Source organism: Haliotis rubra, unplaced genomic scaffold (genome assembly GCF_003918875.1).
Source record: "Haliotis rubra isolate DU_JTF1 unplaced genomic scaffold, ASM391887v1 Scf28, whole genome shotgun sequence".
NCBI classification, from domain to species: domain Eukaryota; kingdom Metazoa; phylum Mollusca; class Gastropoda; order Lepetellida; family Haliotidae; genus Haliotis; species Haliotis rubra.
The window spans coordinates 344,659-358,098 of NW_025766891.1; the positions used below are offsets into that span (position 1 = coordinate 344,659).

At 50.7% G+C, this 13,440-nt stretch overlaps 1 protein-coding gene and 1 non-coding gene across 3 annotated transcripts in view; both read right to left on the reverse strand.

Moving 5' to 3' along the window:
- LOC124281101 overlaps nucleotides 1-13,440 on the reverse strand; it is a 48,064-nt gene that overhangs the window by 2,854 nt on the left and 31,770 nt on the right. The window lies entirely within an intron of this gene.
- On the reverse strand, nucleotides 10,557-10,628 carry Trnam-cau. The gene has a single exon. It is a non-coding gene; the product is annotated as a tRNA-Met (tRNA).

Genomic DNA, 13,440 nt, shown 5'->3' on the forward strand with positions numbered 1-13,440 from the left:
TGTATGCTTGATGGCCCGGGTCGTGCCAAACTTGACTGATCGTCACATGGCTGTAAGAAGAGAAAGGTGTAGGGCACAGAGGTATCGTTGTTGGTCACGTGTCATGTTTTCATATGAGTCTAGATTCACTTTGGACTTGCTTGACACGTGTGGTCGGGTCTGGCGACAAAAAAATGAACGCCACGCCAACATAAACGTGAGATCACACGATCGATTTGGAGGTAGGGCACTTCCTCACTATGTTATGGTATCACTATGACTGACCGAACCCCTCTTCATGTTGTGCAAGGAAGGGTTACAGGGCAGTACTACCGGGACAACATACTGACACCCTTTGTTGTCCCATTTGCTAGGTTTTTCGGTCGTCTTTTCGTCTTATAGGATGACAACGCCCGTGCTCACCGTGCATGTATCGTCAATAATCACTCCAGCAACACAACATCTATCGTTTGCCATGGACAGCAATGAGCCCTGATCTTTCCCACATCAAACACATCTTGGACATGATAGGGAGACGTGTGCGTCAACATCAAAGGCCGCTAACTACGCTGGATGGACTTGGCAGTCTTATTGGGAGACGCATACGCAGGATGCCTTGTCGTCTGAATGAATGTCTGCCCTTTGTGGTGGAATCACTCACTACTGAATGAAAATCGTACTAGGGCTGCGCAATATAAGCGGTTTACCGGTATTTACCAGTTCAGACATGAAAACGATACGTATTGCGATACGCTGATCGAAAACCGGTATTTTGATTTGCATTCGGAAAACTTCGTAAGTAGTGTACAGTGTCGCCCTGGCGATGATGTCACGTCCGGTTCCGGTGTGTGCGCGCGCATGACGATGACGTCATCTCCGGGTCAAGATGGCGGACGCGTTTCAAGATGGCGTCCCCTCCGGTGGGATCTCGCGGGATCTCGTGGACTCTCGCGGGATCTCGGGCGCGTAGGCGGGACGGGACGGAGAGGGAAGGAGAGGGAGGGAGGGAGGGAGAGTGGTGAGGGGGGGACGATGGCGTGGCTAGAGAAGTGTGTGGTTAAAGCTTTTGTCACTCAGGTTTTCTTTCGAGCGAGGTGGGTGGCCTTGAAAAGGGCCGTTGGTATGTTAACAAGGCAGGTTAACATTCACAGAGAAGATGGAGACCCCGAAAAATAAATTTTCCGGGTCACACATCATCGTGCTGCTGTTGTTCTCTCTGGATGATGCCTTCTCCACAGTAGAGGCAAATGTAAAAGTCAGCTCCTGGGACGACATCAAAGCGATTCGAGGGATATGCTTTGAAACAGGTAGGACAGATAATCAGTCGCCATTTTGATGACCATTTTGGTAATGTTTTCGATGTGGCTGTCGTCGTTGGTGGTGGTGGGGCTACCGTGTCTGCTGCCGTAGGTGGTGGTGGGGCTGCCGCTGCTTCTGTTGCTGTTGTTGGTATCAGTACCGGTTATGCAGGTGTTGTTGCTGCCTCTTCCATTTTGATACCAGCCTTCCCTTGTAAGGTAGGGCTGCACCGCAAGCATTGTTGTCTACCGCAATATTTCCGGTAAGGTGCGGGTCGCATGACTTCCACTTTTCTTGTGTCCATGTTGCATCAAGATAGCCCTCACTGACCCATGCTGGAGTTTATATGCAGGCAACGAGACAGCGATGACGTGTCGTCGATGACGTGGTATCAATGACGTCATGGTCGCGTGTGAGGGTGGTGACGTGGCACCAGTGACGTCACCGTGAGGTGGTGGTGCCGTCATGGCCTTTGATTGGCTTAGCTCTCCTATATATCATGAGAGGGGGTGGCCGAAGCAGTGTTACAATGGACAGGATGGAGAACTGGGACTTAGAGTTAATGTCTTTGGAGGCACCCTCGTCCTCGCCACCCTTGCCGGCATGGCAGTGTCACCAATGCCATGGCTGCCTGCCCGTCTATGTCAACGGTAGCATCGATTATAATGGCACCTTTCAGTGCGTGTACTGCGGTACCGTGCTGAAGGATACCTACATCCGTCGCCTCACTCATGGGAGCAAGTGCCCGGTGAAACGAAAACTGGCCATCCATCCCTGTCAATGCAGGTGCCAGCTCTGGTCCCTTGAGTGAGGTACACTCTTAAAAACGGCCCTTTTTAGGGCCACCCATCTCTCTCAAAAGAAGGGTTCATTTCAATGCAAACAACAACAATAACAACGATAGTTTGACATTTTTCAAACGTTTTATTTCCCCCGCTAACAAGAACACTTTGACAAAAGAGGCAGGATTAGGGGCGTCCCTGATCTTTTGTTTACAAACGGTATGAACTGTAACATCGGAACATCATAACTGTAACATCATAACATCAGAACGATAAAGTTGTGTCCTTTTGCAGGGTTGTGGATCATGGCCAGCGTTGTTGTCTGTCAGGCGTGTGGGTTGAAACCAACGTCTTACACGTTCTTCATTGACGAGGGTATCGTAGGGATCAAACTGTTCCATCACTTCGTCAAAAGACCATCCACGGGCACGATGAGCCAGTACTGCCGCCGCGGTGTCTGATACACTGGTGTCCTACCATGCTGATTCTCAGTACGTACCCAGACGACGGGGACGGAAATGAAGTGTCACGATGGTCTTCCCAGTCTGGAATGGCACGAGACGTCCTACGTCATCCATTAAATAGATTTGAATGGCATCCGTGGTTCCCTGACGCAATCCCATGTAGCGTAGGTGCTGAGGGGTTTTGATCACGGCACTGTCTTCCATCATCTGGCGCGACACGCGGACATACATCAGTAAGGGAGCCATGGTATCCCCGACGATTTGATCTTCCACCGCATCCGAGTAGACGTACACGGTATCAAAACCAGCCAGATGGTGTGCTTCCTGTTCACCCACGACGAGAGGACGTCAAACACACCCACCTGGCCACCATGGGGAGCTGTATGAATCCCAGCATACGTACTAAAGGAGCAGGCAACACCATTTGGGTGGTGTAGGCAGACCTGATGCTATCGTGGTCAGGTTGGGTTGCGGTTCTGCAGGAGGAACCCGTGAGGGCTCTGCACATGTCTTTCGGGGTGGGAGCATAAAAGTTGACATGCGTTTTGCCACGCATTTCAAATTGGAGGTCTTCTTTGGGGTAGTTCACCACGACGGTGAAACGGCCTCGAGCATCCGCTTGGTAAACATCAGCTGTATGCTTTTCCAACAGCCATGCACAGGTGTGTTGAAGCAGGATGTTCCGTCTCTGGACCAGTTGTCGACTGGAATACACTCCTTCTGGAATAATGACCTTTTCGCTGACTGCTCTGATGATGCCTGATTCATCGAGTGCTTCTGATGTAAATCCGGGTCATGCGTTCCAAACATGAAGGTTGAAGGGTAACGACAAATTGTACCATGTCATCGGAAAATAAGTTCACTGACGCCAACTTCCACTCTGGCGATTGTTGAATGGATTTGAACACTCTGTTGTTCGGATGAACATCTATGGAAGCATCGCTGGGTAAGGTCACGTAAAAGTCCCGCTTGGAAAACAAAGACACTGACATCTTTCTCTCTCTTAGGGAACCAGGCTGGATACAGAGGGGGTTGGAGATGTAATAGAGGAGGGAGGCAACGTGGATGACGACGACGACACCAACGTGGGTTGCGGGAGCAAGTACCCCAAGCAACTGGCCAGCAAGGCAGTCCACAACTGTTTCTCACCGTTGTCCAATGCCAACTGAACCATGCTCATGATGACCACGCCATATATCAGAAACACTTGGGAGAAAAACACCACTTCACTTCATGGCAGGTCCATGCCAAAGCAACACCAGCGTGGATATGGCTTGCCATCCTCCTTGCACCTTGAGATCGGTTCACTCTACATGATGGGGGATGCTCCACTGATGGCGGGAGACTGGAGGCCACGCTATTTAAAGACCAGATGAGCAGCAGGGATCCATGAATCAAAGCTGGCAGGGTATCCTGACCATCTCACCAACACTTCATCCTTTTGACGGCGTCGTTGTTTCAGGACCTGATCCACTTTGTACACGTCATCCGTTTTCTGAATGGGTTGCAGTTCTTCCGGGTAAAAGGTGCCTTGCAGCATTTCTCCATGACCATCTTTCACTCGGTAGACAGGAGGAACACGTCCTTTTACCACCCGATCCACGGTGAACAGTTCGGTGGTCCAGTTGGGAAGGTACCCTTTGTCAAACGTCCCCTTGGTCTTGTTCAAACGGACACAGGTCCCAGGTAACAATAGGGGGTGCATCTTCTTTGTCTTGAGTTGACGCTGCTTCAGCTTCTGACGTTGACGTTCCATGATGTGATCCAACACCCGAATTTCATCATAGGGAGCGTAAGGATGTACATCCACGGGGCGTTGTCCAATCGTTGGGGTAATGCCTTAAGGTAGTGGCGTGTTCCCTGTTGGGTGAAATAACACCACATACGGTTTTTCAACGTCCTTTGAAAACGTTCCACCACAGAGGCTTTGGTTTCTGGGTTTTGACTGGTGTAGAAATGAATACCACGTTTCTTGAGGAAGGCTTGAAAAGGTGCATTGACAAATTCAGTCCCTTTGTCTGTCTGTAACTGGGACGGCACACGTCCTTTGGCTTGTTTCAGGATCCATTGAAAGGCCTCTATCAAAGTGATACCGGTCTTAGCTTTCATGGGCTGCACCCAAGCCATTTTGGAGAAGACATCGATGACACACAGCAAATACTGGTAGCCTTGGTTCTCTTTCTGATACGCAAGGAGATCGCTCAGATCGGCTTGCCACAATTCATCCACACCACCCACACGGTAATGATCCCTGGGAAACGAGCGTCGGGCTGGTTTGTGCAAGGTGTACGTGTCCTGGGTTTTCAACCATTGGCGAACCTGGCGTTTTGTGGGCCTTGACCCCGTTTTGCGTCCCCCATTCCTGGGTCCCCCCTTTCTGGGTCCCCCATTCCTGGGTCCTGCTTGATGTCCTGCTGCTGCTGCTTGCCACAAGGCATGCCACCCTCCATAGCCTGCTGGGTGTTTGGGATCATAATAGGTGCTGTGGAGCCATCGTGTCCATGCAGGAGACAAAGACGACCGTGCTTTGCTGTTGTTGTTTCTCTTTGGACATCTCATGATGACACTGCCGTTGACATCACCCTCTGCTCCCTTTTATTAAAAGTGAATCCACTTACGAACCCGGTTGAGAGGGGAGGAGGAGGAGGAGGGGGTCTCTGCAGCCTTCTTCTTCTTCTTGGGTTCCAGAGGAAGGTTGGATGGGTGTGTGTGTGTGTGTGTGTCAAAAACAAATCAGCGGGTGGGTGTTGACACTTCACGGGGGTGTCAGGGGGCTGGGTGGATGACCCTTTGGTTTCCATCATCCAGGACCAACGAAGAGGGTTGCCAATCAGTTCATGGGGTACGTTGCTGGAAGCGAGATACTGACCCAGAATATTCCAACCCCATGGAGGGTCTGATTTGGTACGTTGTCGAACAAGATCATTGATGAGATCCACCATGTGAGTCCCAGGCAGGGGTTCCCCTTCCACCACGAATTGACCCATCTCATTCCAACCCAGGTCAGGGTGAGCACGAATACGTGCCATCAACTGCTTGGCCTTGGCTTGTAGCGTTTTGGGAACCGTTTGCACGACTTCATGCAGAATGGCTTCGACATCGTGTTCTGAAACAAAGAACAAAAACCATGAGCCACTGCTCTACCATGTGCTTCGCTGACTCATAATGCGACCTCTACGCCACTGGAACACGAGTGTGACTCAGTCAGTCAACCGTACTTACGGTGAGCTAGGGGAGCTCCATCCCTGGGGGTTCCAACCCTGGGAGTTTCAATCCTGGGAGTTCCAGTCCTGGGGGTGCCAGCTGCCTCTAAAGGTCGTGGTTTGGCCGCGGCTTGGTCTTGAAACGCCAAGGTGTGTTGCAACAAGGTGTTATACTGCTGCTCCCTGTCCCTAAATGGAACCGTGTCATCACGGACGAGGGTATCCATATCGTGAAGCGTGTGCACGCGTTTCTGTTCCAACAGGTTGGACTTGAGCAAATGCCGTTGACGTTTTTCTTCTTGCAGACTTTGCCATACCTCTTCTGGGACCATCACCATCTTCCGTGCATGCTTCATCTTGGTGGTAGGACGGTGCAGATGCAACTAACCCCAATCTAGGATGCGTCCTCTATTTATGATCTTCCTTGAGGATCTTCCTTGAGGATCTTCCTTGAGGATCATCTACCCAACAGGCCAGACACCAAGGGACCCACCACCGATGCCAAGGCAGACAAGAGACCCAATCCCCTTCCTTTCTGCTGTAATAGTTTACGTTTCTTGGACACAGACACCTTCTTTTTCATCAACGTTTGCATCAGGGGCCCATGCTTTTGTAAACGTTGACGTTGCTGTGTTGTCATAGGAATGTTGCCTCCATACAAATTCACCACGCATTCACAGATGGCTTGAATCAGTTCAGACGGGGCCTGTTTCAAAATAGCCTGTCGCATGGCTGGTGTCACAGAAGGACTACACACATGACAGAGCGCTTCTTTTTGTCGTTTCAAACGTGCAGACATGATGGTGTCGTCCCTGCAGCTGCTATCGTTGAACTGACCAGGATGGGGGTTGGAGGCCTCTATTTATGGTAATGTCGCTGGAGGGAGTGGAGGTAATGCCGCTGTTGTCTTCTTCTTCTTTTGACTTCTTAACACCATCCGGGTCAAGGCTGCACCTGGGGCTGAGGGTGAAGTGGCCCTTTTCTTCTTCTTCTTGTTATCTTTTTTGGGTGGGTGACTTGCGACGACGTCCCTGGGGTTTCTTTGGGGCACGGCGGCGCCTAGGTGTTGGGTGCTTCTGCTGTTTTTCCTGTAGGTAGGACTGCCAGTTCAGCGAGATACGGGTCAAAACACCAGCCAACGTACCACTTCCACTGCGTTTCATCAGGTAATTCAGACGTTCATCCATAGGTAGTTGTGGATTCGCAATCTTGGTCAGCACGTCTTGGAGCCTCAACAGCCAGGTCTTGTGCTGAGACTTCAAAGGAACACGTCCTGCTCGCAGATTTCTCACGGCAATGACAAACCATTGCAACAGCCTATGACGTCCTTTGACAGCCACGCTCTCTGCCGACGGGAGTCGTTTTACGATGATGGGTTTGACTTTTCTGCGGGCGGGCATACTTCTGTTGCTTCTTGTGCGTGGGGTGCCAGGGCTGGGACGTTTAGCACCAGTGCGTTTGTTGCCAGTGCGTTTGTTGCTGGTGGTACAAGGTTGGGTCAAGGGTTGAAAGGGTTGAATCATAGTGGGAGAGAGGGGAGACGATGGGAATGAAGGGGGAGAGGACGGAAAAGAAGAAGGGGGAGAGAAGGTGGCAGGAGAGGCACGATGCGTACTGACAGGGACAAACGTGTTCATGGTGGGTGCTGTGGGGTACAACTGCTTTAAGGAACGTCTTTGTTTGGTGGAGGAGGAAGCAGAGGGAGGAGGAGCACTTAGACTTTCGTACAACCGTTGCACACCCGACCGAAGTTGTTCGGTGGGATCACGACCCAAGGTGGTCAGGAGTGTTTTATGGATCGGTTTAAACACCCCTGTGGCAACAGCACGTTTGCGAGGCTCAGTCTGTTACCGTCTTTCTCCCATGGCAGCTCTGGGTCAACTGACCGTAGGGTACACGGTCATCTCTATTTATCACTACTTGGGAATGTAAAGGGTGGTGGGGTTTCGAAAGAGATGGGACCGTACACGGTGCTCTTTGGCCGTGGTAGGTTTCAAGTCCAGAAACAAATAGGAATAAAGAGCCAAAGTGGCATCCTCATAGGCTTCCTGAAGGAAGGCCGTCTGTCCTGGAAAGATTTGTCTGGCCAAGTGATCCATTTGCGAGGCGTCCTCGGGTTTTTAAACAGCACCATGTAGTGGGCAATTAAACTAATGGTGCGATGATGAGGCGATGAAGCAAAGAGGTTTTGTGTCAAGTACAACACGGACGTGTTGCGATGATGACTTTTCTTGGTAAACCATCGCAGGACCTCAGCCTCTTCCTCTTTGGTATTGTCGCCCAGCAAATCATCAATGATCAACCAATGGGGCGTAGGCAAACCATCCTCTGTCTTACCCCCAGACCCTGCAGGTAACTGAGTGTTGGCTTCCCCCATGGTTTGCACAAACGTCAGGGGTATCCCTAACCTCGAGGTAAGAACTTCCAAGTCCTCATGCATGGGTTGCCATTCACTGTACACCCACACGATGCCCTGAGGTGGAAGATCAAGGATCCCCGGTTGAAACACATGTTCCATGAAGGCTTTGACAAACGATGTTTTACCCGACCCTGTAGGGCCTGCAATCAACATGGTAAAGGGATGGCGTAACGTGAGTGGGTTGACCATGGCCTCCACCAGGTCTGACCCTGACAGTGTCCCTGACATAGTTCCTGACACCCGTCTTACCACCCTGCGGGTTGCACCGGAAATGGCCTCCAAGAGCTAAGATCCCTGAAGATATAGAAGACGCAACCCTTTGAAATGGAATTCCCATTTTATTGAGGAACAACAACATGGGGAACAGATCAACAATAATAATGCATCAACAGATCAACAACAGTACATCAACAGATCACCACCAGTTCAGGTGATCATCAGGATTGCAGGTAGAACACCGTAAAAAGTCCATTTGACCTGGATGAAAATGATTTTCATCGTTAAACATGGGGATGTCGATGATGCCCTCTGGCTCCTCTGGAGCTGTCACTGAAGCCATCACCAGATCCGCCTGCAGAGCCATCACTGGAGTCTCTGGAGCCATCTCTGGAGCTGTCTGCTCTGCTTCCATGGTGACAGGCATCGGGAGTAGATCATACAGGTGTTGAAGATCTGGAGGTAACTCTTCCTGGGGTATCTCTTTGGGGCTAGCAGGACTGATCCCTTGACCCTTCTCGCTCTCTTCAACCATAGCACGGCTGGCTTGTTGATAGTTCTCCCACAAGTCAGAAATCTCCAACTGTTTCTTGGGAGTCTGGGGTGCTTTGAGACTCTTAGGCTTTGGGGGTGCCTTCTTGGTGGGTGTCTTGGTGGGGACCTCCTTGTTTGGCTCCTTCTTCTGTTTCTTTGGAGAAGCCGTGGCAAGGGTCACCTTCGAAGGTGACGTCTTCTTGGTGGGTGCCTTGGGAAGGGGTGCCTTCTCGGTGGAGGCCTTGGTGGGGGTCTCCTCCTCCTTCTTCTTCTTCTTTGGAGAAGTCTTGGCAGGAGTGGTCTTGGGAGGTATTCTTTTTCGACGGACGGGCTTGGGCGTCATGTCAGTGACCTCTGGATCGTTGGAGAACAAAGGTAGAGTGCAGGTGGCATATCGAAGATCATAGCTGGGTGGGTGAGGCCAGAGTTTCACCTGGAGTTTGTCCAGCAGCTTGCTGTACAGCACACCATTGTCATAAGCCATAGGACGTCCATTCCTCAACTTGAACACGATGTGGAACAGCTTGCTGAGGAAGGTCTCCCCTGCATTTTCCTTTGCATGCGCATCGTTGATACCTATGAGTATCAAGCGAACAGAGTTGTTGGCGCTGTCGGAGAGGATCTCTCAGTGGTCTTGGTGATACGCCATCCAGTAATAGTCTTCCTCAGTCAACTCACAGAAGCGGCCTATCATTCCATACAGTGTTTCTCTTTTCGGATGAATACCTGCCAGCTTGCGGATGATCGATGGCAACTTTTGTTCCATCACATGCAGCCGGTCCTGGAGATCCATGTAGTTGGTCTTGTATAACTGGCTTTGAGCCATCATGTTGTTGTGGAGATGGGCCATGTCAGAAGCTAGGTCATTTGTCTGCGAAGCCAAATTGACGAAAGGAGAAGGGAGGTTGCCTGGAGATGCCATCTTGAACGACTGAGCTGGTGCAACTGATGACCCGCTCGACTAATCTTGCGTTTTTATAGGCAGCACCAGCATCGCGAGCTATGACGTCATTTCAAATGACGTCACGATCGTGTTGTTTCTGCACAGCGTCTTGCACTGCTTCTCTGAACTGTTCTAAAAAGTGTCTCTCTTCTAGATATGTTGCGAGCACAAAGAGCAGCGTAAACAGCATGATGACGAATAACGATTGGGCCAGAAACACCTTTTTATATATATACACAGGGAGACGTCACGTGGGTCGTGCATGGATGACGTCACTGATTCTCGAGACCCAGTAATGTCATGGCTTCTGTCTCTCCACATTCCTCCAATGCTTTGCAGAAGAGGGAGTAAGCTTGGGGTCCACGTCGGGTAAGCATATCTAACAATTCTCTGTCACGGTCAAAGGAGGTCCGAGATTTTTCGATAATCTCTGCCTTCATGAGGATGGTAAGGACTTTAAACGCCATCAGTTTGTCGACCACGGCTTCGACCTGCTTGATAGCGAGCACGAGACCACAACGATTCTCCCTAAGCCTATCGCGGTGAACGGGTTCCATCCTTTTCTTAGACAACAGAACCTGTAAAGTAATGACTCTAACAGAAACGCCTCTTTATATACACAGGGTGACGTCACTTGAGTCGGCCATGGATGACGTCACCCCACCTCAGGGGGGGGTTGTATTCGCAACATAGAAAGAAAAAGAAATACATTGTCGTTAGCAGAGCGTGGTTTCGATCCACGGGCCTCTGGGTTATGAGCCCAGCACGCTTCCACTGCGCCACTCTGCTCTCCCTTCTCCTCCCTTTTGTTACAGTACATATATATATTGTACACGTGACCATGGCATCCACCAGGTCTGAGTCTAACAGGGTACAACAGGATGAGAGACGACGCAACACAAGAGTGCAATACAATAACATTTTATTGAATGATAGATCAACAGATGAACAAGGCAAACATGGTATGAGTTAAACATCCGTACATCATAACAGAGCATGTCATGGGGTACAATAAAAGTACATTTGGTTTTTCCCCTTTCAAAAACCCTTAGGGGGCATAAGCAGGAGGGGGCACCCCCTTCAGGTCCATAGGATTGATAGTAGAACAGATGACACTCCATCTTTGGTTGAGTCTCAGGTATCATGGCTGTGACCCCTGAATCATAGGGTGGCGGCTTACACACTTCGTAAGTGATACAGAAGTCCTCATGGATAGCATCCTCTAAGTCCCACACTTGATAGTGTTCTTCATCCCGGAAGATTTCCCGGAACTTTGGAGAGGAATCCAAGCATTCCGTCACCACGATGTTGTGTTGATAATGGCCGATGCTAGAAGGCAACTCCCTTGCCCAGGAGGAAGAAGGGAGGTCGTCTGGGGATGTGTTCTCTGGATCTTTGGATTCAGGCTTACACACGACGTAACTGATACAAAAGTCCTCATGGAAGAGGCCCCAGTCCTTCACCTGATAACGCTCTTCCAGGAGGATTTCAAGGAGCCGCTCAGTGGCTGTATCTGATGTATCGAGGCATTCCGTCACCAAGATCTTGTGCCGATTGTCAATGAGAGAATCCTTGTACTTCTGTGCTGCCTGCCAAACCATGGTGCGGGTAAAGGAAGAAGACCAAAAGGGTTTGCCGAGAGATGCCATCTTCAACGACTGAGCTGGTGCGACTGATGACCCACTCGACTCATCCTGAGGTTTGATAGACAGCAGCAGCAGCGCGAGCTTTGACGTCACTCTTTGTTTGTTCACTCTTTGTACCCATAGGGCAGAGTTTCCACGGGGATGCCTTGTGGGTCGTACTGGACTCGTCGTTTGGTGTAGACCGGACGATACACTTTGGTGGTGTCCTTGGTCAACAACGCATTGCCCTGGCGTAGTCCTCCGCGAATGATTTTGTGCGGGTACGGGACAGTGATGCTGCCTTGATCACTCTGGCAGACGAGGTTCTTTATGTTGTCAAAGTGAACATGTTGGCTCGCCCTGTGATTCAGAGTAAATCCTCGGACTTTGCTGGTGCCCACACTACCGTCAGGTTGAGGATGGCGCAGCTTGTAGGTATAGTTCTTGGGTCCTCCCGAGACAAAGGTTTGAATGCTGTTGCCTCCCAGTTCATCAGTCAGCTCCCCCAAGGTATCTCCCAGTGTTGTAGATATCAGGGAGGTCGCTGTTCTGCGCACGGTGTATGTAGATGATGCTGTCCGTGTCAAAATAGAGGACGCGGCCATCCAAGGGTTTCAAGTAGGAATACAGCTTGAGACGGGCTTGTGCTGCCACCCAGGCCGCAATGGCCACATTGTGGGCGGGATGCGGGTCGTGAAATTCTGCCTGAGGTTCGTAAATGACACACGCGTGCTCCTCATTGGGGAAGTGCACATCCTTTATCACACAACGTTCATCCTGGAAGAGGGCAAAGAATCTCTCAGGGGAACTGATGTATTTGGTCTTGTCAAACCCGACGTGTTGGCCAAACCTGCCCCAGTGACTGTTCAGGCAGCCTTTAGCCATAGCACGTAGTCCTGGGTTTTTGCGGATGTGAGCGGGATCCAAGGTGACTCCTTCTTTTCGCTGAATCTCCCTGATGTAAGCGTCTGGGTCTGAACAACTTTCAGGGTATCCGCTGGCCTCTTGCTTGATCTTGAAGAAAATTGTTCACATACTTGGCAAACAGGCCTCCCTCTTGAGTGTCAGGGTCGTAGGTGGCGAGCGTGTCAAAGTGCCAAGCCTCAAAGATGTGAAGCACCTGATAGCCGCACTCTCGAACGGCATACTGAAGCTCCTTGCTGACGTACGTGCCAATCCATGCCCGGTCTTCATCCTCGTGGGGGCAGGAACCAACCCACTGTGCTTCAGCACAAGCACGACACAGAGGAAATAACAACTTGCTTGGCCGTGGTAAGGAAGAACGGGATGGTAGAGGTCAGTGGGTGGCAAGACTTGGTGCTGGATGAGTCCGTGGAGGTCGAACAAGTCTGACACCGGAGGATGATCTTTGATCTCGGGATGCCCCACGGGGTAAGTGCCATACTTGCAGATGTAAGGGTACAGTGAACAAACGTCCACATATTTGATTTCTTCATCTTCTTTGGCTTCATAGCACAACTTGGTGGCATTGGTGCGTCCTCCATAGAAGGCTTCTCTGGGATCCAACGAGTCAGGCATGTAAGCATGAGGGCCTTGCAGTGTGGTCAGGAATGCTCTCAGATCAGTGTTGTCTTTCGTTTGTTTCCGAAAATCACATTCCCACAGGGTCACCACTTGGGCGATGTTGGGATGTTGACGTAACACCCCCAGCCAGTACCTTGTATGATGGTATCGTTCCCAAGGGGTTGTACCCAAGGTCCTGTGGGGTTCACATCGGCCCATCTTGTAACAGCGAGTACATCCATGCCAGAAACAACCCAAGTATTCGTACACGGTGCGTGTCTCAGCATCGTAGCCGTCCACCGTGTAGCGACTTCCGTCAGCACAGTCAAAGCCTACTTCTCTGCCATTCCGGGCATGCCGGATGTGGAGGTCGGGGTGTTGATGCATGACCCATGGGTAGCGTCACTGCTTCATAGAAAGGGTCCACGTTGTTCTGTTGGATGAACATGTTG